Raw genomic sequence first — 22801 nt, forward strand, 5'->3', positions numbered from 1 at the left:
TAATGAGTGAGTTTGGTTTCTCCTTAACCTTCATCAGCTTAAACATGTAATGAATAGCTTTTTATTTATGTATATTAGATTGAAATTATAATGTTTTTATAACTGCTTAAATAATTTACATATTTATGGAAGCATAATAAAATATCTACTATGATTGTGGCCTTAGGCTTCTTTGAGATTTTTATTATATTTTTAAGCCTAGTTTTGGGTATATAAAAGTTCATGACTTTTTACACATTTTGTGGAATTCTTCTTTTATCATTATTAATTATATATTTTATCGTCTCTTTTAATATTTTACTTAAATTATATTTTTTAATAATTTTTGCATGGAAAATTCTACTTCTTTGGGTTGGCATTTGATATTTTTTTCTAAACTTTTATTTTCATTTTGTTTTAACTATGTCTCAAAAGATGTAAATAGCTTTAATAGTTCTACAAAATCATTCTGATCATTCTGAATATATATGGGTATAATCCTGCTATCTTGAAAATATATTCATATTTAACATCCTTTAACCTAATTTTCTTTCTCTTTTCCTTGAAACCTTTCATTCTATTGTTAAAGTTTTCTATATGTGGCCTTAGTTTTCTCTGTGGATTTGGAAACCACACATATTTTTAATTCTTTTATTGAACGTCCATAAATACTTAACGTCAATATTGAATTATAACTACTAATGAGCTCTGACCTTCTTCAGTGCATTGATTTCATGCCCTGAGAATAAGACCAAGTCCTTAGCATCTTTATTCACTAAACAACACTTCTACTCCCACTACCCACTTTTCTCTTTCTGTTAGAGTTGTCTCAACTTTAGCTTCAGCTTTTCTAGGGTACACCATTTAGCCATATATTTAATTTTTTTCTTTTATATCATTGATTAAATTCACCAACATTTCCTATCATTATCTGAACTTAGTTTGTTTTTTGTACCTCACTCCTTCGTGTTTTTTTTCTTTTGAAAGCACATTTCGTACTTCTTTCAGTGAGTATCTGTGTCCTTCAGACTCTGTTTCCCTTAATAAAAATTTACTTCAATTTAGAATTCTAGGCTGACAATTACTTTCCTTCATCACTTTTATGTTTATTGTCACTGTATTTTGCCATTTAGTTTTAATTAAAGAAAGTGCCATTAGGACAACTGCCATCCCCTGCATATATTTTGCCTGCACTAGTTTTAACATAATTATTTTACCCCTGATAGTCTCCTTTCATTCTCACGTATCCAGATTAGAATTTATTATTTTTACCTTAGCACCTGAAATGTATCTCAGTTTGAGGACCTAAGTTACCAAGTTTCTGTGGTCTTTTACAGAAAGTTCTATTAAACAATTAAAGAAACCCCTTAATTTAGCCATTCTTAGTTTTTAACTGGGCTTTTATTTGTTTAACATTTACCTTCCTCTCTCTTGCATCTTAATCGTCAGTGTCTCATTCTCACTTGGAACATTTTAATTGTTCTTGTTGATAGTCAACTGATATTTTTGTGTTTTTCTACCTTTTTTTTTTTTTTTTTTTTTGCAGGAATTTCTACCTGTTCTCCCTCTATCTCTTTGAATAAACCAAAAATACTCACTTTAAAATCTATTTCAGGGGCTTCCCTGGTGGCGCAGTGGTTGAGAGTCCGCCTGCCAATGCAGGGTACACGGGTTTGTGCCCCGGGCCGGGAAGATCCCACATGCCGTGGAGTGGCTGGGCCCGTGAGCCATGGCCGCTGAGCCTGCGCATCCGGAGCCTGTGCTCCGCAACGGGAGAGGCCACAACAGCGAGAGGCCCATGTACCGCAAAAAAAAAAAAAAAAAAAAAAAAAAAAAAAATCTATTTCAGATTACTCTTACATTTGAAATTCATATGGGAACACATATATTCTGCTTTTTTATGTCTGTCTTATGCTTAGATATCTTTATATACTATCCACTGTCAGATTTCCTTGTGTGAAATTGTATTTTGATCATTTTTCCATTACCCTCTATTTTTCTGCATACCTTTATCCCATCCAGCATTTTTTTTTTTTCAGTTAGCTCTTCCCTTGTGGCCTCATGTCCAAAATATAGGTCTTTAATCTTGGTTTGGGATGATGCTGTGTGCTTATTTTGGGGATGTAGAACATCTATTGTTAAAAACAGCAGGTGGCTTGGATCATTCTCTGGTCAAGGGTTTGTGAATTTCTTTTCCTACCTGCCTAGACTATAGTTTCATAAAAGCTTTAGTTCTGGGCAAAGGTCAGTATGAACTTTATGAAGCCCTCTTTTTTAAAGCTGGGGAGAGAATATGAACTACACCCTTGACCTCTAGTTTCCATCCATGAGACTGACTCTAGTCAATTTCAAGTTCTGAATGGAGGTATTTTATAAATTTTTTCACGGTTTCCTTGTAAGACAGAACTTCTGGCAACTCCCACCTGCTTCCAGATCAAGAGTACAACAGGCTGTGGTTTCAGCCCTGCTCTCTATTTTAGTGTTGGCTTTGATTCTCAAAGATCTCATTTGGGATAGATGACTTTCACATTTTTATGTTATATTTATTTTATATATTTAGTTTTTATTTTATATTACATTTATTATATATTTACCTAGGATGTCTATGATTTGGAATAGAAATGAGGTGATTAAAAGTTACAATGTTGGGCTTCCCTGGTGGCGCAGTGGTTGAGAGTCCACCTGCCGACGCAGGGGACACGGGTTCGTGCCCCAGTCCGGGAAAATCCCACATGCCGTGGAGCGGCTGCGCCCGTGAGCCATGGCCGCTGAGCCTGCGTGTCCGGAGCCTGTGCTCCACAACGGGAGAGGCTACAACAGTGAGAGGCCCGCGTACCGCCAAAAAAAAAAAAAAAAAGTTACAATGTTATCATGAATGGGAGTTGAAATCTAAACCATATAAATTACATAATTATTAATTGAAATATTTTATTCCCAATCTTTATAGTTTGCCTCACAGTCATAGATGAAATAATGGATAAAATGCTTGTGTTAGTTTTGCTTTAATTTTAGATATCACAAAAAAAACCCAGTTTATCTTGCTTTAAATTTCTGCCAAAATAATGTGAGTCTGATTATATACATAAAATGTATAATATATGAACATATATGTTTTATATGTAATATGTATCTCAAGAGGCACAATACTGAGAGTAGTATTTAGGGATGTAGTTAAGTTTTTTGTCGTATCATGGTTCAGATTCACTCAAGAAGAGGTAAAAGAGCTGATGCTGAGTGTAAGCACTGGGCCCTGAAAGATGATTATGGAGAGTGAAGATCATGCATTGATACCTGCTGTCCAGGACAGACTTTGGCCAATAGTGCTAGATTCGTAGGATAACCTATATTCTCATTTACTGAGAATATCCCGATCCAAAGAAACCATCCCGCCACACAATCTTGGAAGCTTCTAATTAAAATGACAAAGCCTTTTATCAAACTCTGAATGACTGTAAGATCCCATCAATGTGTTCACCGGCTGAGTGCTTTTATGTGAACAAGAAATAAGTTTCGTTTTATTTGAGGCATTCTACAAATCTGCACTATTTGTTAGAGCAGTTAGTCTGCATTAAATAATATTTTACTCTATTATACTACTAATCATGATTAATACACAGAACACAAGCTTAAGCATTTATCTATAACCACTTAGATATAATTTTTAATAGATAATTTTAAGAGCAGTTTTAGGTGCACATCAAAATTGAGTGGAAGGTACAGGGATTTCCATAGACCCTCCTTTTTTTAAGAGAACCATAAATAGTTATATATAGTATCCCTAATTTTGTCAATTATCAATTTCTCAGTAAATTTGCATACTCATGAACCATAAAATTAGACAAAGCAGTTCCTGTCCAGGTACCCTATTTTGTTTCTGTGAGGCATTAAAATGAACACAACAACCATAATATGTATCTAACTGGTCCCTGATAGACTTAAATCAGGAGTATCATCTCTACAGCACTAAAGCGTGTCCTGTGGGTTTCATCCATCTCATTAATATGTTCCCAATTTACAGCTCTAATGGCTATAAAACATAACTGAGTAAAACTGTATAGGATGACCAAGATTTTGGGGGGTTTGTTTTCTTTTAATATTACTTAAGGAACAGAATGATTTAGAAGGGGAAAACATTTAGAAAGGGGGACAATATAAAAAAACATTTTAACAGCTTAGATGTGAGGCTATTTATTATTCACTCATCTGTACATTCAGTAAAATGTACTAAGTATTTTCTAGGTGTTGATATATGAAGGACAGTAGGAGTATGGAGATGAGGAATAACTTAAGGGATAATTACATAAGGACATTCAACAGGGCATCAAAACTGCTTAAGCCTAGGAAGAGTTGTACGGTTTTATGTCTTATATTTAAATCTTTAGTCCACTTCCAGTTAATTTTTGTGTATGGTGTAAGATAAGTGTCCTATTTCATTCATTTGCATAAGGATATCTAGTTTTCCCAACACTGTTTATTAAACAGACTACTCAGAACTTACTACAATAGAATCCACAGGTTTTAGTGAATACTTTAGTAATTCTATCATTCACGCTATATCCAAATCTTTCAGAATGATTATAATAAATTTTCAATTCGTCTTCTATGACTTACTTTAGAAGATTTGTAGGAGACCCCAAAAGTATATATATATTTTGGGTTACTTCTGAGATTACAGATGTATATAGTATCAATATGATGATGGAGACCAGGGTTACTGCTATTAAGAGATGCTATCATTGTCATTAAATTAGTAGGCAATGGCACTATGGAAAAAAGTATGGAGGCTCCTTAAAAAGCTAAAAAATAGAGCCAACATATGATCCAGCAATCCCACTCCTGGGTATATGTCTGGAAAAAACAAAAACTCTAATTTGAAAAGATACACCCCAATGTTCACAGCGGCACTATTTACAATAGCCAACACATGGAAATGACCCAAGTGCCCATCAACAGATGATTGGCTTAAGATGTGGTACAATGGAATATTACTCAATCATAAAAAAGAATGAAATATTTTCATTTGCAGCAACATGGATGAACCATGAGAATTTATGCTTAGTGAAATCAGACAGAGAAAGACAAATACTATATGATGTCACTTATATGTGGAGTCTTAAAAAATAATACAAACAAATCTATATACAAAACTGAAACAGACTTACAGACAGAAAACAAACCTATGGTCACCAAAGGGGAGAGGGAGTGAGGAGGGACAAATTAGAAGTATGGAGTTAACAGACACAAACTACTATATGTAAAACAGATAAGCAACAAGGATTTACTGTATAGTGCAGGAAATTATATACAATATCTTATAATCATCTATAATGGAATACAATCAGAAAAAAATGGAATCACTGTGCTGTACACCTGAAACTAACACAATACTATAAATCAACTATACTTCAACAACAAAAAAAAATAGTAGGCAATGGAATTTTCTTTATAACTCTTGCCCAAACAGGACAAAATCCTCCAAGAAGGTGATGAAGAATGTTGAAAGTGAAAAACAAACCAGACATCAGCCTCTCCTCTGATACAAATTCAAGTACTTTAACCCCTCTCCATTAAGATTCTCCAAAAAATAGAAGACCAACTCTGGATAACAAAGGATCATCTATTATTGAGTAACCCACATTTCTGAAAATCATTATCTGTTCCCCTTCCAAAAGTTTACCCATTGCACACGGTATTCCTCCCTAAAAATCATCTGTCTGCTAATGTCGCATTTCCTTTGTGTACTTCTTGGACTTTCCCTTATAGTAACTACTTTCTGCTGCTGAGTCTACTTGGATTCCCAACCAAGATCATCCACATTTTGCCAACAAAATGCACTCAATCTTTATCATGGCTACTGTCTCCAGCGGTTTTTATCACTTTCATATCAGTAGCTGTCAGAATTACCTACAGAATATGAGTTTCTATATCCTATATTTTCCTTTAGCTCATGAGAAATTTTAAAAGTAAAAAGCAAACATTGATAAGATTCTCTGATTTCAGAAAATGAGAGACCAAGCCAAAATATTGGTTGTTAAATTCTTCATTGCCCTCAAGGTTTCACAATGTATTTTCACTATCATACATGGATTTTTGGTACTTTAACCTGCCTTAGGAGAACACTATCCATATATATTTTTTTTATCTGTATTGAAATTTTATTTCAATACAACCTGCTGCCTTTGTGTTTCCTTTATTTTGCATGTTACAATCTGTTCTGCTGTGTGACATTCCCTTTCTTGGCATTTTTACTTTTTTCTGAGCAAGCCAGTTCCTAAAATCAACTAATTTTTTTTTCTAACTCTGAGTTCATAAAAATATTAATAGACTCCACTGGAAAATGAGAGTAGAAATATGCTATTTTTATATAGTGTTTGGCACTGCTACCTGTGCTTTCCATCTGGCATGCAGCTATCCTTCAAATATTTCACTGCACAACACAGCAGCTGGTTGTATGAGTGGCCTGTGTCATAATATTCTTGAATGTTGGGAAAGTACAAACATGGAGAAAGGAGCAGGGTAAAAGGAATTATTACAGATAAATGTTTTTAAAATGTAATACTAAAATTATGAATAACTGTGATGATAATATTTCATTTATATAAAGATATTATTTCTAAATGCAAACACATTTGAAATATAAGGATTAAATACCTATCATATTTATAAATGATAATTTTATACCTAATTAATAAACTTTTAGCATATTAATTCGACATAAATTTTAATAAATATCTGCCACTCCCTTACTGTCACTACCTCCAAAATAAGGAATTCTGTTTCTTAGATCCCTACGCGTTAATGGTAATTGCAGTGATTTGTCTAATATTAAGTAGTATTTTCCCACATATTATGTTTTAACATATGGTTATATATGTTCCCTGTGATTAAGTCCTTTGGTAAAATGGTCTTCCCATGATGTGCTCTAATGTCTGTGTCTTTATTCTCCTTCTTCCTACAGACATGAGCACCAAATCGGCTTTTCATTTCCTCAGAGTGTTGCTCTGGAAACACTCTTTAGCCAGCTGTCCTGGTTGATTACGTTTTAGAGGTGATATTTCAGGAAATAGTAATGTTTAGAAAAAATTTTTTTTTTTAATTTACTGTTTCTTATATTCCTTTCCTTTGGTCTCTGTCTTTTTTTTGGTGGTGGTGGTTTTCCTGAGGGGAGATGTTGGAAGGTACTTTTAGAGATATCAAAGCTTATCATCAAGTCATTAATAGCCTAATTAAAGTAGTGTTTGTCAAGAGCTTAAATCTGAACCTCCAGTCATAATCTAGTCTTGACATACATTGGTTGTCTTATTCAACCTTTACAGAATCCATAAAATACAGGTATCACTGTGATCATAGACTGTAAATATCATGCCCACACCCTCCCAGCCATGCTGGGTAGAGCTAAGATTCTGTCCCTCCTCTGCATTATGGCACAATCTCCTCCCTCACCCCAGGTCACCTCATACAGAGTGATAACACTCAAATATACATTTCTTGCTGTGACCTCTTTCTTTCCAACTCAAAGACTCCATTTTTTTTTTTTTAATGTTAATAGGCCTCTCAAACTTTAAATATGCTGGCCAAAATTCTTTACTATATATATTTACATATATAGATATATGCTGTAACCTGATCTTTCTGTTTCAGAGTATGACAATTTCATTCACCCAGTTGCTCAAGGCAAAGACACTAGAGTATTTTATCTTTTGCTCCACATACAAGCTGTCAGCAAATCCTCTCAACTTCATGCTTATAATATAGCATAGTCCAGCCATTTCTCATTACTGTCTATAACTTATGGTATTGTAAATTGAAGATATGTGAGGCTATTTTGCTTCATACATATAAACAGTGGGATTCCTCTTAACTGAATGGACAGTTTTGTATGGATACAAGAATATACATGTGTAGATCACTTAATTTTATGGACTACCTGTCATCTTAGAGAATTAGTAATTTCTGTGAGGGAAAAAAAGAAAATGTAATTACAGATGCATATTCTGCCACGTCTGTGAAATATAGTAGCTTTAGAAATTTCATCTCTTAAGATGGGACTTGGAATGCATTACATTCTTAGAAAAAATTCATAGTTAGGGAGTCAGTTTTACCTTACCAAATTAAACATTAAAGCACAGAATATCATACACTGATGATATAAAAGCAACTTCCATTTAAGTGTGAATGTTTAGGGAACTGACTTCTGTTGTTGTTGTTGTTTTCCTCCCAAATATGTAGTTTTGAAAAGTCCACTGTTTTATCATTTATGTGATTTTTCTTTTGGGTGGTTCTCAGATGAACATTTTTAAAAACTTATTTATTAAACATATATACAGAATTTATTAAACATATCTACAGAAAACAATAAGCCACTATGAAAAATAGTAATACTATAGATTCATTTTGCTCAGACTTTGTCTAATTGAAATAGACATGAATTATTTTTTGTCTTGTTTCTTTTGCTCATATATAGGAAATGGGAGTCTTGTACTTGAAAATTATAAACATTAATAAAGAGGAAACAGCTGAACTAGATACCTTCCATTAAAGCAAATATCGAAGCAGGATAAACCAGAGTGGTAGAGAACATAATTGCAGACAAATTAAGATCTGGCAATGTTAAGCAACAATGTTTACTTGGTTTTTCAAATTTCAAGTTTGTGAGTGCCTTAATCTGTGGTTCCTCAAAATTTTAGTTACATACCATCAACTAGTTACATGTATCTCATAGATCTTATTCTCCAATGCAATAGCATTTTCATTGCCTTTTCAATGCCTTTTCATTGCATTTATTAGTTCTGGTTATTTTTGCACTTAAACTAGACTACAAAAACTTTTAAGGAAAGGGATTATGTCTACATTGTGAATACCTAACATAGTGCTTTACAATTTGTAGTTATTCAAGTACTATTTGTGTGAATGAATTAAAGAATTATTATCTGCATATCGGTTTCATATTCTTCATCCTGTTAATATATTATTGCAGGATTTATAGTCAAAATATATTTTTTAGAGCAGTAAAACCAATGTCTTTTAAACAACCTTTTTATTTGAAGTATCATGTACAAAACAAAAAATGGACAAATCATAAGCATACAACACAAATTTTCAGAAAGTGAACCAACGTACGTAACCAGCATCCAGATCAGGAAACAGATTATAACTGCCACCCTAGGACCCCTCATGCCCTCTTCCACCCCCGTCTTTCACAAATAACCACTATCCTACCCTAACACCACAGCTTTGTCAACTGCATTGACAAGAGAGGAAACTTGGCTTTAGAGAAGTAAAGTGACTTAGAAAAGTCAGGAGTAGTGGATGGTGGAGTCAGTAGGGCTAGGAAGCACGGACATACCCCCGGTTAAATATCTATATTTTTATCATACAAGAGTCTCAATGTTCCAGTGAGGTGTGCAGGTACCAGAATCAGGCTACACATGGAGGAAGGCAGTGAGGAGAAAAAAGAAGAGAGGTTAGGAAATATTGGGCACAGGCCAGTAGGTATCTAAGAGTGGAATAGAAGATGCAGCCAGGTGAAACTAGAGAGGACTAGACCAGTTTCCCAATGCTTTTTATGGGATCTTTGAGTAAATCCCAAGGATCTGCTTCCTGGGCCATTTCCTCATACCCTCTCCCCCTCTTTGGCTAATTTTAGACTTGAGTACTACTAGACAGTAGATGGTGGGAGTGGGGTGGTTTGGCGTGGTATCAATGTGTAGAGACATGTGTTACTTACATTGTTATAAGTTGTAGTTTATTTTCGTTGCCTTATATTATTCCCATTGTATGATGACTTCACACATTTATTCATCTGTTTTACTGCTGGTAATGTTTAGGGTGTTTCCAATTATTTGCTACTAGGAAAGATGACATAAATACTCTGAACCCATGCTTATACCTATCTTTTGCATATATTCACTTTTTTTGGTGTAGTATATTATCCTTAGGAATGAAATTCCTGGGTTACAGAGAATGAGTGTGCTTAATTTTAGCTGATCCTGCCAAATAGTTTTCCAAAGTGATTATAGCATTTTATGCTTCTATCATCAGTGTATGAGCTTTCTCATTTCTCTACATCATTACATTGTCAGTTTCTAATTTGAGTCATTACTAAGTGTATAATAGTATCTAATTGTGGTTACAATTTGCATTTTTCTTATGACATGAATTTAAACAGCATTTCTTATGTTTCATGACAATTTTGATACCACTGGTGGAATACACTTGTAATTTTGTTCTGTTTTCTATTGTTTTGAAAATTATGAATAGGTTTTACCTGTTATTTGTATAGCCTAAAGTCATTTATTATATAAATTGCAATTACTTCTAACATTCAGTGGACTACCTTAAATTCTTTGATGGATTTTCTTAAGTTTGATGTAGTCCAATTTGTCAAACTTTCCTTTATAATTAATACATAATACATCCTGCTTAAGAAATAGTTTCTTACCTCAAGGCCATTCTTCTCTTACATTATTTTTCAGAAGTTTTATTATTTTACTTTTGTATTGAGAGCTACAGTCTAACTGGAATTGATGTTTGTGTAAAATGTAAAGTAGATATAAGGATTCATTTGGTTTCACAAAGATATACAACTGAAGTAACACCAGTTATTGAAAAGATTATCATTCTTCAACCTTCTAAATGCTATCTTCATCAAAATTCCAGTGTCCCTGTATATGAGAATATTCAGAATATATCTATTCTGTTTCACTGGCTTAATTTTTATCCTTGTGTCAATACCACAATATTCAGTATGGTTGCTTCATTAAAAAAAAAAAAAAAAGGAAAGGTAGTTTAAGTCCTTCTAGATTTTTCTCTTCCTCCTCTTCCTGCTCCTCCCTCTCCCATTTCCTGTCTCTTTTTCTTCAAGATTATCCCCACTATTTTTGCTTCTTGAATTTTTATATACATTTTAGAGTAAGCCTTCCACACTGACAACCATACCAATCCTCAAAACCAATTATGATTTTGATAAAGATTTCATTGTATCTAAACATTAATTGGAAAAAATGACATTTTTTGTTTTCAGTATAAAGCTTTAATTCCAGGAACATAATGTATTCTTCTGCTTATATAAAAATTTTAATAACTATCAATGCTTTGTAGTTTTCTGTGTTAAAGTCTAAATATTTTGTTAGGCAAATGAATACCTACATACTTGGGTTTTTTTGATGGTACTGTAAATTATAAATTTTTCATTTATTCTCCATTTGCTTGTTGCTGGTACACAGAATGCACACAACCATATTAAAGTAGCATTGCCTAAAAACTTGTTAAGTCTAATAATTTGCCTTTAAATTATTGTATAATTTCATTATGCACAATCAAATCATGTCATTTATAATTAATGAAGTTCTTTTTTTTTAAACAATCTTGTAGTTTATTTACTTTTATTTCTTTTTTTGGCAGTGGTAAGAACCTTCAACCTAATAGAAGTGTTTATGGTGGCATTGTTTGTCTTCTTTTCAAACTTGGTAGAAAGCATCTGTTATTTTACAAATTTGCTGACAGAATTTTTCTAGATAATAAGGTAGTCATATGTTGAATGTCGTGATTCATTTGGGAATTATTTTTCTTTTTACTTTTTTTTTAACATCTTTATTGGCATTTGGGAATTTTTGAAATAATTATATGATTGATCAACTGTATAAAATCTCAAATATTAAACCAAATGTATCAATTTGACTGGCTGTAATATATATCACTGGATTGGATTTGCTAATATTTTTGTTAGAATGTTTGCAACTGTTTCATTGTGCTTTTCTATAAATTGTCCAGTTTTAGCTAAATTTAAAAATTTTGTGGAATACTTTATAATATTCTTATACTAGTTTTTTAACATCTATGAAATCTATAGTGACATCTTGCATTTTATTCCTGAATTTGGCAAATCATGACTTCTCTCATTTTTCCTTAATCAGTCTTACCAGAGACTTATAAACTTTATTACTCTTTACAGAAGAGAGAACTGAGTTGTTAATACTGTCTACTGCATATAGAGTTCCAATATTTACATTTTTGTGTTTATTACATATTTTCAATGTATTTAATTTTCGGTTCTTTTGGTAAGTTTTTGAGATGGATGCTTTGATCACTAATTCAGACATTTTAATTTTCTACTATATGCATTTATGCATATATATATATATATATACACACATACACACATATATATCCTTTAAGTGCAGCTTCATTTGTAATACACGTTTTCTAAGTTGCATTTTACTAAACATGTTCAAAACATTTAAATTTTAATTTCTTTACTAAACTTTAGACGTATATTATCTGAAATTCCAAATGTATAGAGATTTATTTTCTAGTTATATTTTAAAAATCTGATTTATAGATTAATTTCCCTGTATTAAGAATATCTACTCTCTCTGCAGTTCTCTGAAATTTTTATTGAGACTTGCTTTGTGACCAGAATTTTTTAAAAAGTGAATTCAGCAGTTTTGGTACTGTTTGTCTGTAGTCACTTAGCACTTAGTTTAATTTTATTTATCATGTTTTTTTAAAACTCCATATTCTTTGTCTAATATTTGTTAGATATATTAAAATATGATGAATATGAATTTTATTATTCATAATAAATGAATAAGCTTTTGCTTTACATATTTTGAGATTTAGTTATTTTTGAAATTTAATCTGAATATTTTCTCCTACCTTTGTCCAGTTCATTAATTTCCTTGTCACCTGTATCTAATCAATTATTAAACCCACCCATTGATTACTTAATCTCAGGTATTTTATTTTTTACTTCTGTAATATCATCTGATCATATTATAAAATTTCTAGTTCTCTGCTTTGAATTTTCAGCTTGTTTTAATTTTTTTATTTTATTGGCAATTAATTTTAAAGTATTTGTCTAATATACCTAATATCAATGGATTGATATTATTGTCCAATTATTTTCTTTTTATATGCTTGGTATTTTAAGTATGAAATTTTTTTTTTTTTTTTTTTTTGCGGTACGCGGGCCTCTTACTGTTGTGGCCCCTCCCGTTGCGGAGCACAGGCTCCTGACGCGCCGGCTCAGCAGCCATGGCTCACGGGCCTAGCCGCTCCGTGGCATGTGGGATCTTCCGGGACCGGAGCACGAACCCGTGTCCCCTGCATCGGCAGGCGGACTCTCAACCACTGAGCCACCAGGGAAGCCCAGATATGAAACATTTTATACAAAGAAGGCTAGAGATCATTTAAAGCACTACATTATATTTTCTTCCTACATAGTTTACTGAAAGAAATAAGGGTAAAAGAAGAGTGCCTTTAATCCAGTGAGAACCTTGTGCTGATGTGATGTTTCATTTTAGAACTTGGAAGGGCTATACTATTTCCATTTCACTTTTGCTTTTAGAATGTAGCTCCATGGAGATCACAACTAATAGCGTATGGTATTTACAAGAGCCTCTCAAATTTGCCAGACCTGATGTTCAATTTTTGTCTTCTAGACCTTATGACTGACAAATATTTGATTTAACTTCTTAGCCTCTCATCTGTCAGTTCTTCATTGGAAAATGTCACAAAATAATAACAATTATCAAGCCATATATCTGGAATTCCAACCTCTCAGTGACCCTTGGCTCCTCCAGTCATTTCTGCCTTGGTAGCTCTCTAAAATCCCATACAGATAAACTTAATTTTTACATTTTTTTCTATTTAGTTGTTCATAGAGGTATAATTGTCCAAAGCAGCAAATGTTGATTACTAGTGAAAATGAAATCCTTATGTGAATATTTTATTATATGAACAAATATAAGTGCACTTTATGAATAAGCATGTAATAAAAAATAGATTAACGTTTTAAGGCTGCCATTAAAACAAAAGTTGTTTTTCTTGGATTTGAAATTCTCCAAAAGATACGTCTGGTTAACTTGAAGCAAAATAATAGAATAGAAAGTATTGTCTTTTTGCTGCTTGTTATAATATGGCAGGTGCTTCACATAATAAATGAGTTAAGATTTGAGTAGTTACTCTGAGCCAGACACTGTGTTATAAACTCTGTGTTTAATCCCTCCCCAGCACCCTAGAAATCCATTTATCCAGTACATCTTGTATATCCATTTCAGATTAAGTACTGTATATAGGAAGGTAAGAACCTTGTAAAACATCAAACTACTAGTAAGTTATAGAACTATTACTCATAGTTGAAACTAGCTCTAGATTTCAGGCACTTAACATTTTCATTCTGTGTTTCAGCTGAGATATTTTGGAAATGGTTTAAGAATATAAAGTTATTCAGTTCTTGAAAAATAAGTAATCTAATAATGATTTTCAAGTGAATAAAAATGCTGTATAATCCATTCACTCTAATCTTCTGACAACCCAGAGAGCTGAATATTATAAATTTCAATTTAGAGTTGAAAAATGTTTATTAAAATGTACACTTTCAGGTGCCACCTCAGAATTACCTAATCAGATTCTCTGGCAGTGTGGTCTAGGAATATGAATTTTTAATATAGTTGATTTATATGCACATTCAAATTTAAAGAATATTGTACATGAAAAATGTTTCTAAAGAAATATTTGTCATTTGATACACTTTATTCTATTAAAACTAAACCATAATTGAAAAGGTAGGGATAAATTCGTATATGACTGCTATGTAAAACAAACAGCGCTTACTGGTTTTTTAAACCTATTGAGATTTTATAAGCAGTTACTCAACCTGATTTTTATGAATCCAGAAGGATTTATTCAAATACAACCTTCTGCATATATAAAAGAGTTAAGCTGTCTATTTTCTAAGAATTTTATTTCATCAACTTCTATGGACTTTGGCTTGTCCAAAGTGGCTACTTGGAATTCACTGAAATCAACACTTTGAGAGTTTGTGTTACAGAAAGCACCCACAATGTAAAGTTAATCAAGTTAATCCAAACTTTAAAAAATTATCAATGGAGAAATTTTATCTGAGAGACTCAAAACATGAAAAAATTTTCCTTATCTGTTATTATAACTCAGGGAAACTATAAAGTAGGGCAAAATACAGATCATCTAGGGACCATTTGATTTTATAAATGGATTTTAATCAGTTATCCTAATTGTGAAATTATAGATATGTTTTAGTAATAGTATACAAATTTTCTGGTTAGATTAACACTTTTCCTTACCTGGACCTTGCAAAAAGACTTATCAGTTTTATTCTTCTTCCTTGGGAAATACTTTCAATACACTCTGGTGTGAGGGAAACTTACTACATAATTTTAAAAGATAAATTCCCACGTCCTATTTTTCCAAAGTTTTCAAAAGGTTAAACTAATGTATTTTAGAATAAAAACTGTCCAAATTTTAATAGGATTTAATGTTGACATAAAGTTGTATCCCTTGCTCTAACAATATTACATCTACATAATGTAAATTTTAATCATATAGTATTGTAAGATGTCCCTTGAGGTTTAGTTTAATTCCTCCATTGTCACTATGTAACATTTGATCTTAAAACTAAATTTCTCATATTAATGTACACATATATGACCAACATTTCCAACAGATAGTCACCAGACATAATTTTACATGATATACAGCTAGAAGATTGAATTTCATTGAAAAAAAGGCGCTATGAAGGCAAGTCTTAAAACTGCACTGAAAATGGTAATTTCAGTTACTTTAACTGTCCTGCTGTTATACTCCAGAACACACACCCAGCCATTCATGCTATCCTGTGTAAATGTGCTAGCAAATTTAGAACTTGGACATTCGTAAATGAAAGATTTAACCCTGAAATTCATTCAACTACCTCCCAAAGCAACAAATTTCCCAAACCAGATAGAAAACTGGACAGCTACATGTAAAAGAATGAAATTAGAGTACTCCCTAACACCATACACAAAAATAAACTCAAAATGGATTAAAGATCTAAATGCAAGGCCAGATACTATAAAACACTTAGAGGAAAACACAGGCAGAACACTCTCTGACATAAATTGCAGCAAGAGCTTTTGATCTACTTCCTAGAGTAATGAAAATAAAAACAAAAATAAACAAATGAGACCTAATTAAACTTAAAAGCTTTTGAAGAGCAAAGGAAACCATAAACATAAAGAAAAAAGACAACCCACAGAATGGGAGAAAATATTTGCAGATGAAGTGACTGACAAGGGATTAAGCCCCAAAGTATACAAAGAGCTCATGTAGCTCAATATCAGAAAAACAAACAACCCAATCAAAACATTGGCTGAAGATCTGAATAGACATTTCTCCAAAGAAGACATACAGATGGGCCAAAAGCACATGAAAAGATTCTTAACATCACTAATTATTAGAGAAATGCAAATCAAAACTACAATGAGGTATCACCTCATACCAGTCAGAATGGCCATAATCAAAAAATCTACAAACAATAAATGCTGGAGAGGGTGTGGAGAAAAGAGAACCCTCCTACACTCTTGGTGGGAATGTAAACTGGTACAACCATTTTGGAAAACAGTATGGAGGCTCCTTAAAAAACTAAAAGTAGAGTTACTGTATGATACAGCAATCCCACTCCTGGGCACCTATCCAAAGAAAACCATAATTTGAGGATACCTGCACCCCAATGTTCATTGCAGCACTATTTACAATAGCCAGGACATGGACACAACCTAAATGTCCATGAATGGATGAATGGATAAAGATGATGTGGTACATATATACAATGGAATATTACTCAGCCATAAAAAAGAACACAATAATGTCATTTGTAGGAACATGGATGGACCTAGAGATTGTCATACTGAGTGAAGTCAGTCAAATATTATATAACATATGTGGAATCTAAAAAAATGGTATAAATGAACTTATTTACAAAATAGAAATAGAGTCCAGATGTAAAAAACAAACTTATGGTTACCAGGAGGGAAAGGGAAGGGGAGGGATAAATTGGGAGATTGGGACTGACGTATACACGCTACTATATATAAAATAGACCTACTAATAAGGACCTATTGTACAGCACAGGGAACTCAATACTCTGTAATGACCTGTAAAGGAAAATAATCTAAAAAAAGAATGGATATATGTATATGTATAACTGATTCACTTTGTTGTAGAGCAGAAACTAACACAACATTGTAAATCAACTATACTCCAATAAAAATTTGTTTTTAATATTACGGATCAAGAATATAACATTCGGTTCTAGACAGCTTCCTCCCAAGAAACCTTAGTTGATTGCTATAAAGTGGGTATACTTTTTTGTTTGTCTCCTTTTCCTTCCCTTATCCTTCCTGTATTATTTCTCTTATGTTATTTCTAGACACTGGACTATAAAAATCACCACTATAATTAGTTTTTTCCCTTCTCTCAACTCTTAACCCCTTTAAACATTTTTATATTTCCAGTTCACCATTCTCAAGGAATTGCAATAGCTGTCATACTTTCCATCTGTTGACTGTGTCCCAGATGCCTCTGATTGTCATTAGGTGAACCTAGGCCCCTAGGTTAACTATCAGGACCAATTTTTACAGAACCCCAAAGGAACTCAGGGGGCATAAGAGAACAAGACATAGGGCTAACAATACCGGTTATGACCAAATTATTTTCTTACAAAACCTTCAGTTTAACTCCAAAGATGTTAATTTGCCTTCTACAATTAGACTAACAAATCTAGAGAATAATTTGAACCCATCTTTATTCTTTTGTCTTATTATACTTCATTATAGCCTCTGAGACTATGTTTTTTGTGTGTCATCAGATGGCCTTAACTCTTTTACATCATTAAAACATGGCATATACATTACATGGTCATCTTGCCTTTCAAAAATTCAAACAAATTTTCTATTTGTTCGTATATTATTAAGAGCCTAGGGTGGTGATTTGCCAATGGGATACACTAATTTACATAAGGCCTTCTAGTCTACACTAAAACATGTGACCCATAATTTATTTCTGATTATTCCTCAATTATTCCATGAAACACCTTGAGATTTACGTGTCCAACAAATGAGTTTGTATAATAAATATATGGGTAAACACTTCAGGAAAAGTAGGTCAAGTATTCAATTAGCAAAAATGGCTTCAAACTTTGGCAAACTAATCTATGTGATTAATTCATTTGGGTGGGTTTAGGCCAACTGAAAACTGAAACAAAAACTGGCTAAGAGGAAGTTTCCAAATGTTACCTAAGTTGCTTCTGATTGTGTTAATATCCTTGCCTTCCTCTGCTGTCTAATACAGTTGCTTAAACATTAATTTCCAGCGATAATTCTGAGACGTCATCCAGCAGATGGCATGTCAAAAAGAAATAGTAGCCTTCATAGTCAATTTAGCTCCTCTGGGAATGAGATTTGACCCAAAGGAAAGAAAGGAATTATTGTGAGGGAAATGTTGTTATCCTTGTTTAACTATTGAAGATGCTAACAGATGGATACCAGTAGCCATTACCCAGATTTGAACAGAATATGCACATTTTACAACTGAAATCATAAGCTTCAGAAACACCCACAGATAATTGAAATTGCTTTCCTTAACAACTGCATCAATTTGCTTTAGGGCAGACTGTTATCCCTGACTGGTTTTCAGCCAATCAGTTTGCCAAAGAACAAGAAATTAAAACACAAGAAAAACAAAAGAGAGAACACATCTCATTGTTTCACGGAGTGGTTTATAAACTCCTGTGGTTTATAAACTCTTGTTTGCTTTTGTTCACTTACTATTATGTAATATAAATGAATTTACATTGTATATGAATAAATTCAGGTATACTTTTTACGAAACTAATTTCAAATTATTCTTTGAAAAGTAGGATCTAACCTTGTCAAGCCTTTAGAGTTAACTTCTATTAACACGAAACTGAGAAGTTAGAGGAACCATTTAAATGACACCAGAAATGAAAGAAAAATATAAAATATAGGACATTCTGAAAGACAAGGACCTGGCTTTTGCAACAGTCAACAGCAGAAAGTAAAAACAATGAAAGGACACTGTTGTAAATCAAGAGACTTAACTTGTATAAATACCAAACATAATGTGGCCACCGTATACAGGTCTTGAGTTTAAAAAGAATCATAGAAAATCATCACTGAGACAATTAGGAACACTTAATTTTGATTTGGGTATCAGAAAGCAGCAAAGAAGTATTTTTAATTTTTAGGTGCTTTGATAATTTTTGCATTTATGTTATTGATATATAGGGGCTAAGGATGTACTGCTTCTTCTGCTCTCAACTGTGTTTGAAATTTTTCATAATTATTTCAACTACAAGATCATGTATATATAATGGTGTCCCTTTTTCTTAAAGTTATTAAGTAGCTCTTCACAAATTGTAGCGGAAATTTCAGACTCTTTCATTTCTAAATAAGGCCCTTTATGAACTAGAAGTTCTTACTTTTCTGAATTCACCATTCACCCTTATTCACCCACTCAAACCAAATTAAAGTTTTATAAACAGTCATATACCATAACTATTTGCCTTTGCACAGGTTGTACCCTCCGTCTGGTTATTATCTGCTATTTAAAAACAAAAACAAACAAGAAAACCTGACTTTAAAAGAGCACGTGTTACTTGTCTTGCTGCAAGGAAAATCGCCTCTGATTAGATAGTTGACAAATTCACTCTTAGTATAGAATAGGAGAATGTTAGATAGTTATTAGAAGAAAATGAAAAAGAAGATCTGGTAAAAGCTCTTTAGACTGAGTGAGACATGAAAGTCTCTGAAAGTCTACTGAAAGTCAGCTGGGAAGATGGGTGGAATTAACTAATGCCTCTCTTTGGGTACAATTTGTATTTACATATGTTAACACAATTAGGCTCTTACTCCAACCAAGATTTATGTTGATTTAAGATGTTTGCTTTGTTTCCAATTTGATATGTATCTTCTTCTTTGTATTCTCACAGCCTTGTGCTTGCCACAGGATACCTTATTCATTATTTTTTAAATTCTCTTTTGCACAATTATAATTAATTTGAAGGTTTGGATGATTTCTTATGATTTATAAACTTGCACCTAGCACAATGTCTGGCTTATTTTACATACTAACTAGGCATTGGGGAATTTGTTTTGAATTAAAGAATTATTTAGAGGAGAATAAGAGTGTGGAGGATATACACACAAACTGTGCCTATTAAAGTGTTAATTTTTAGTAAAGGAATTGAAAGTTAAAATATTTTTATGTGTACTTTTCCAGATAGTGAATGACTTTGTTATTCTTTTAAAGAAAATTAGTACTGTGCTGCCTCTGGAAACTGGTCCTAGGTTTTTTTGGGTTTTATTTTTTTGCATATTTTATTGCATGAGCAGTTCAAGAGCAGTTTTAGTATATACCAGTTTCTGGTTTTTAACTTCCAGTCCTTGATAATGTTTAAGTCTTTGAGTTGTAAAATTTCCCCTGAGGATTGGAAATATATTCTTATGATGGCTCCTTGATCTTTTATTGCATCCTCAAACAAATACCTAAAAGGAGATTGAATAGAAATAGAGAATACCAGAAAAAGTACATCACTTAATTGATAATGGGAGCCTTGTTAGAATTGAACAGGACCTATGACTGAGGTCTACTTGACTGGCAGGCTCAAAACTGAAACAGAGAAATCAATTTCAAACCAATCAGATACCACAAATTTCAAGGCTAGAGAAATGTAAAAGAAACTGCTTATGGCTTCTTTGGAAGGAAAGGCCTTTATAAATATAACTATTTATTTTATAAATGTAAGTATTTATGAAACAGAAAATAGTTTTTTCAAAGTAATTGGTAACAGACAAAAGAAATAATTTACACTTGCCCTATGGAATTTTTAAGGATTATATGATTTAGTACATCAATCATGTGATAAACAGAAACTAGCAACAGCTTCAACTTTAGAGAAGAAAACTGAAGTACATAGAGAGTAAGCAACGCGTTCAAGTGAATAAGTGGTGGGTCTGAATTTCAAATTGAGAATTCATGCTCTAGATCTTTTCTTCTGAATTATTATTTTATGTAATACAGACTGTTTCTCCAATTGTGGAGTCTGTATTTCTTCATAATCTCCACAATTATGAAGCAAATTCACAAAACCCAATTAACTGTTTAACTTAAGGGTGATATGGAAAGAATCCTTAATTTGCTTTAATTGCAGCCAAATTTTTATAGTCGTGAAGCACTCTCTTCTCAGAGGATGTTTATAGGCCCAATGTATTTGTCTCTCTCCTCTACGTATGGTTCAAATTCTACCCAAATTTCAATACGTAACTTAAGTGCTACATCATGTAATTCACTACACAAAAATCATCTCCTTCTGCTTTAGGCTACTATAGCACTTTCTCTATAACTTTATTATGAAACATAATATCTTATGAAACATAACAATAATAATAAAAAGGGAATGGAATTTGAAGATCCAACTTCTGACTCTTCACCTAGCCAGGTATGCAAACTTGGTCTTAGGCCCTCTGAGTCTTGATTTCTTCATCTTTAAACTAAGGTTAATAGCCTGACCACATAAGATTATTCAGTATGATAGTTTATACACGGTATACCACACAGAGTATGAAACACCATTAAGAACCAAATAAATGTTTTCCTTTTTTTCCTTCATTAATCTGAGAATCAGAAGACTTAATTCTGGTCTTTGTCATAGTTGTTAGAAACTTGGCATTCACATGGATTTCATACACCTTGCCTTCATTCCTTTATGCATTCATTCAATATTTGTTGGAGGTCTATAATGTACAAGACACTGTCATAAACTAGAGAAATATTTGTATACAAGTGAGATAGGGATACAACTACACAAAAATCTTCATGGGACATGGTCCCTGTCTTAATGTCTACCTTCAGGTCAAATGAATGGTGACTGCTTACCAAAAAATGTTTATCGGGCTCTCATTTCTCTTCTTATAATGGCATTAATTCCATCATGAGAGCCTTGCCCTCATGACTTAACCTCATCCTAATTACTACCCAAAGGCTCCACCTCCAAATACCATCACATTAGGGATTATGGTTTCAACAAATGAATTTGGGATGAGATGCAAACATTCAGTCCATAACATTAAGTTTGTTAGTGATAGTTCTAGAAGCTGGCCAAAGTAGGGAATTCAATCACTTACACATTTGATGTTATTTAAAAGAGAAAAAACAAAAAAGCTGCTTAGTACTGGTTTATTATTCTGATTGAAGTTAAATATCTTTTGTGCTCACTTATAAAAAGAATCAAGTGGTATGTAGTGAACAATGACCTCCAAAGCATCACTACCATCAATACAATGACAAGTTACATTAGGTGATTTCTTAAAGCATATTTAAAATAAGCTAGTGACATAAGACATGGTGAGAGTTTAATCATTACAATTCTATGCTGAACCTGTCTTTGACCTTAGGTAAATTACTTTCTTTTCTGTGATTCATTTCTCCCATCTTTAAAAGGAAGACATTAGGCTAGATAATTTGTTAGGCCTTCTCAGCTCAAAATATATTGAATAAATTTTGTATAATTAAATTTCCACAGTTGCTACCCGACATCATCATGTATTCAATGAAAAGGGTCCTGGCAGTTTACGTTGCCACTATTTTCAGGTCACTCTGGCCACAGAATCATTTCTTCAAAATAAGTTTGATTCATATGACAGAGAAACAGATGAAGAGAGGTAGAGAAGCAGAGCTGGTCTGCTAGTTATTGAAGTGGAAATCCCAGAACTCAGCTTCTCCCACTGCCCAGAGTTCTGCAGAGCTGCCTCTGAGCTAGTTCTACTGAACACTCAGGGCTCCAAAACAAGACTGAAAACTAATCGAAATGAAAGAAGCATACAGGCATTGAAATCAGCCATTCCCAGGTTTAAGTTCGAATTTAACATGCATCATCCGTGTGGGGGCCGACGCAGGTTCTGTGATGCCTTCACACAATCTGGGAGGTTCTCTTTTAAGAAAGAGA

The sequence above is a fragment of the Delphinus delphis genome, chromosome 18 (assembly GCF_949987515.2).
Source record: "Delphinus delphis chromosome 18, mDelDel1.2, whole genome shotgun sequence".
NCBI classification, from domain to species: domain Eukaryota; kingdom Metazoa; phylum Chordata; class Mammalia; order Artiodactyla; family Delphinidae; genus Delphinus; species Delphinus delphis.